The sequence below is a fragment of the Oxyura jamaicensis genome, chromosome 11 (genome assembly GCF_011077185.1).
Source record: "Oxyura jamaicensis isolate SHBP4307 breed ruddy duck chromosome 11, BPBGC_Ojam_1.0, whole genome shotgun sequence".
NCBI lineage: Eukaryota > Metazoa > Chordata > Aves > Anseriformes > Anatidae > Oxyura > Oxyura jamaicensis.
This window is the reverse complement of record NC_048903.1, coordinates 12,879,812-12,885,407: the sequence shown is the minus strand read 5'-3', so window position 1 is coordinate 12,885,407 and position 5,596 is coordinate 12,879,812.

The window sequence follows — 5,596 nt, the reverse complement described above, 5'->3', positions numbered from 1 at the left end:
AAAAAAAAAAAAAAAAAAAAAAAAAAAAAAAAAAAAATTGCACTGATATCCTTCATTGCACTTTAACTTATAGATTAATAGACCTTTAAATTTGAAACCAGCTCATCACCTTGCATTAAATGAAACAAGGCTATTTTGGACTGCTAGTAATAAAGGGTCAAGATAATCTTAAAGGTAGATAAATTCTGTCTGGAACAGAAGAAAATTTTAAAACTTATATTCATGGAAGCCCCAAGGCCTCCATCTCTAGGATTTCCAGTTCTACCTGCCTATTTATCTCTTGGGCAGCAAAGTTTACGGATACTTTGTAGTGGTTCTGGTACACCATAATCTTCTTTTTTAAATTTATGCAGGTGCTAAATCTGAACCTTGCCATAGGCAACCTAGAGGAATGTCTCAGCTTGTAGATCACTAATCTTGAAAAAACTTGCAGGGGAAAAAAAAAAAAAAAAAGAAAAAAAAAAAGAAAAAAAGAAAAAAAAACTTTTTCCTTATTATGTTTGGTTTGTTCTTGTTGTTATCACTTTGGATTTATTAGTTGCATTGTACAGCTCACATCATGACATAATTAGCAAATTCAGTGACCAAAAGAGTTGTCAGCTCATTTGTTCATGTACTGGTAGATATGAGTGTTTCTACTCAACAACCTTAATCATACAGGCTGGAAATGCCAGAAGGGAAATTCTGGTAAACTCAAAGACAAGAGGAAATTGTGAATGACCTTATCTTTAAGCTCACGTCAGATTTGGAAGAATACCTCCAAAAGACAATGATAGTTAACAAGCATTTGATTCTGAGAAACAGAGATGAAACAAATGAGTAAATTCTGGGAGGAGGTACTGACCAAATAGCAACAGCATGCCAGTAACATAAGTATTGACTAAATACCATAACATAAAAAGCTTGCAGGATTATTTTATGGTGTTTTTTCAGTCACTGGTTGAAATTACTCTGGACTATATAAGGACATAGTTAAGGAGGTGTGAGAAGTCATTGTGGCAGTGTCCGGCAAAGGATGCTGACTGATACACATTTTTTAAATGTCAAAATGTCAAAAGTATCAGTGGGAAGAGAAGTAGAGGCTGAAATACAAAAGGAATGCAAATGTGGGCAATGGAAAGCTATCTGCTTCAAAGTGCAAGTGGCAATCAATAACTTCTTAACTAGGCAAAAGAGAAAATATAACTCCACATGGTGTGTTGTCAGAGGCTGGAAGACCTAAGGCACTTTCAGAAAGGGAAAACAGTTGCACTCACAGTATGTAGAGATTTGCTAATAATGAGGCAGGGCATTTAAAACCTCTGTGTTATGAATTTCTGGAGAACAGAGAATAAAGAAACATTGGAGATGGAACTCAGAGATCACCTTCATCAGCCTTTAAATCTGACTGCCTGGAGTGCAAGTTCAGAATAACAGCAGAACCTCTTCGTCTAATTTCAAGCCTCTTAGACAAGCACCTTAAGGATAGTGCCTGGGATGGAAAAATAAACCATGCAGAGTAAGTCAAAAAGCAATGCTGAGTAACTGCACTTGCCACAGCCAGATAGCCAACTTGATGTTGGCTTTTAGGTTTTGTTTGTTTGTTTTTTTGTGTGTTTTTTTTTTTTCTTTTTCCTCAACTCTTTCAAAGTGTGTTGGGAAAGAAGTCAGATAACATGACCTCTTGACATGAATATTTAGCAGATATATAGGTATACTTGGTCATGTCCCTGTGAGAAACATCCTCTTATAGACAAAGAGTTTGGCTGAAGTGTGATCTCAGTAATAGGTAAATTAATTAATCTGTAAAATGGAAGTGGACCGAGAAGTGTATGAAAAATTCTAGAACTACCTAGCACAACCTTTCCTTTGTTTGAAGGCATCTACCCACACTTGTTTAGTTCAGTCAGTAGTTCAGGAATATTTCTGTATTCAATGTTGGTTGATTCTTGGATCCAGAAGATTCTTGGGTGTGTGGTTTAATGCTTTCTAGTATACATTAGGTTTTTGTAGGCCTTATGCTGTCTCTGAGGTACAGTGTTTAGATATACTGAAGCTATCAGCACTTAGAAAATTATAGAAATAATAATAATTGTCTTTCTGACATTTCACTAGTAGACTACCATATGTAGGCCTGTCCGAAGTTTTAAGGATTAACTACTATCAAGTTTGCAATCCATCTAGTGCTCTTCTGAGATAGTGGGCACTCAAAACAGCTGTAAAGCATATTTATTTCAAAGCCTGACCTTTTTAGTATTTTCACCAAGACAGTGGATTACATCAGGATATCAGGACTGTTGCAAGTCTCACTTTTTCCTAATTCCTATTCTTTTTGTTTTTGCTTTATTTAAAACAAATATACTGAAATATGTAAAACGGGAAGAAAAAAAAATATTCCTCCTACATTTTGGGACTAGATGAGGTCTTCCTCCTAATGAAAGGATGAGAGAATAAACCACTCTGGTGTGCTGTTTAACGTGGAGAAGATGGTCAGACATGACATTGAGGAAATCAGTATAAAAATGTTTTCATATAGGATGGTACTGTTTTCCTTTCTTTGTGTTCCAGAGTTTAAAACAAAGAAAGAAAATAAAACAGAACTGGAAGGGGATTGATGTCATTTCACAAGATAGGATCAAACTATTGCTGCAGAAAGCTTGAAGAAGGTTGCAGATCGGCTGAATCTTGAGTAAGTTGAAATGCATAGATAACAAGTCGTGTTTCCCATGGTCTTAGAAAGTAGTGAGGCTGCAGTTCTCTTGAGTACTCAGCTTGAAGCCTTTCACTAAAACATTTAGAAAGCAACATAAAACAAGTAAACAAAAAAAATTGATTTTTTTTTCTACACACAAATGCTGGGTTTAAAGTAAGTCTAACTATAATAACTTCTGAGTATATTGCCTGTAACTTAGCCCACCATCTTCATCTTTTGTCTTCATCTATGATGTACATCATGTACAGTTATTTTCAAGAGGATAGTTTTATGATTACAGGTTTTTTTAGCTCTAATGTACATTGCTTTTTATCCAGCTTTATATTTGACTCACCTAGACATTCATATAGATGTGAAAATACACTAATTTTTAAGATAACTTCATTTAGTTTCATGTTGTGATAATTCATACTGAAATACCAATGCTACTAATAGGTAGGAGACTTTCAACTGAATTCTTTATGAATTTTTCCTGACCTACTATATATTGTGTTAGCTTTTCCCTCTGGCTGATATTATGCATGGCTGGATTAGATAACATCACCACGCATTGTGATGTTATCCTTGCTTTCTAGTAGAGTGGCAACAGAATTGTTCATATTACTTTTTGACTTGGGAATTTTCTATGTGTATGTGTGTTTTTGTGCCTCTCACATAGAAACGCATTGATTAAAGCTGCAGCATTTTGTTTCTTTCAGAAATATCTCATTAGATGAAGTAGCCAGTTCCAAATACTGAGGAATAAATTAGGAATGTCCCTCAGACAGTAATATAGCCTAATTAAATCAAGCTAAACAGCATTTAATTAGACTCATATCTCAAATGAAGGTAAGGGAGGTAATGATATGACTGATTCCTTTCAGGGTAGACTATGATATCATAATTGTAAGTTTGAGAATTTTAAACCGTCATATTTTCAAGCCCCTGGAAACATAGTCCACTTCAGAGAGGCCTTGATGTGGGAAGCATAAAAATCAAATGCACTGAGATAATGAGTAGTTTAGGAAGCACTTATTCTCCCATCCTAATCTTCATAGATGCAGCTTTAGAATCTTTCTTTTTGCTGCCCAATCCATTGTTTTCAGGAGTCATTACTACCAAACATTTTCTAATATAGTTAAATGAACAGCTCCAAATGATTTATGTGAATGTTTCACAGTGAGTGTTGGGAAAGTGGAAAACTCCACAAAAGAGCTGAGGACCCAATGATATCTGTTTAGACTTCTGAATAAATGAACCAGATTTTGAAGAGGTTACAGTGCCAACTTTGCTCAGTGCCAGCTTCTCTTACTTCTTCTCAAATAGTATTACTGGATAGCTTCATTATATTTTGGATAGGAACCAAAATGACAATATTATTTTCTAAAATAATCTCTCAGGAAAAGGTAGACAAAGCACAGTGGAGATTTTGACATGAAAAGAAAACAGAAAGTATATATTCTAATAGAAATATCTGACAGACAGAAACAAACATTTTATTTGCTGATTATTGTCTCTAAATTCAATCAAAGTGCCAGGTCAGTGCTAATGTTCAAAAATATTCATCAGAAATTGTTTATTAAAGTTTTATCTCTAATATGCCTCCAATTCAACAGCATGAGGAGCTGAGTATAGGGCATTTCAATCTGTGTACAACCATAAAATACCAAGAATTCTGAAAGCAGTAATGAAACACCCAACATATTAAATGCTCTTGAAGAATTATTATAGCTATTTTATATTTTATCAGGTTTTAATAGCTAAGCAAATCGTTATCTTGTGCAATTGCACACACTGGAATTACATTCATAAGTGTTTTGTGAGAAATGATGTGATATTGTGGGGAGTAATACAAAGTAAGCCTGTTTACTTTTTATTTAAATTTGATACCAAACCTCTACAGACAATGTAGTCTTTTTAATTTGAGGTAATACTTGAGTAGTTTAACTCCAAACATACTTTTCTTTGTGAAACAAAGAAACATACTTTTCTTTGTGAAACAAACTTTTCTCTGTGAAAGCAGTTATTATAGCAAGGAGTTTATACAGGTTCCATTATTCTGCACAGTATAGCCCCAAAGAAAAATGTATCTATATTCAGTGAAACGTGTGTCCCTCTGCATAAAAAAAAAAAGAAAAAAAAAAAAAAAAAAAAAAAGGAAAGAGTTTGGAAGGAACAAGGAAGTCCCAGAACTGAGGAGGATAGATTATAGTTTTGTCAGCCCTCTCCTGTGGTTCTTGTTGCTCCGTTCCACTCTTCACGAGATGGTTTTAGACTAGGAATATTCTCATTTTTCTCAGTGTGTGCTGAGGTCAGTGACCTCTGATCTTCTGCTTCGTTGCTGCTGCTTCCTGTCATAGATTTTAGGAGAGATTGCTGCTTTACATTTAACTTTCACTCTCTGGCTGCCTGGTAATATAGGACTGATCAAGTCATCCCAGAAGACTGGGCAAGATAAATTAGATGCTTAATTTGCACATCAGGAACTGCAGACAGACTAATTTTAAAAGGACATTTTGATAAAGTAAAATAGTACTGTGCACATATTAGTAATTGCCGGTTCCACAAAATTATTAATGATAGATGAGCTCTGGGCTTTGAATCTTTGCTTAAATTAATGCTTGAAGGGAATGAAATATAGACAACAAAAGTCACTAGAAAACTTATCACATAATTTTCAACATTAAAACATTTGTAATTTTTATTATTTTTCTGTCACTATCCATAATCTTAACTGCCCTATATAAAAACAAATATAAAATACTGTATATGGTACAGATATTTGCACTGTGAACATTCCTTCCCAAACTAGAAGAATATATTTAGAAATCTGAAAACAAAAGTAATATTTGTAAGCTATATGGACTTACAAAGGGACTTCATCTATAAATAAAGTGTTGGCAACTCAGTCCAGTGTGTACCTCT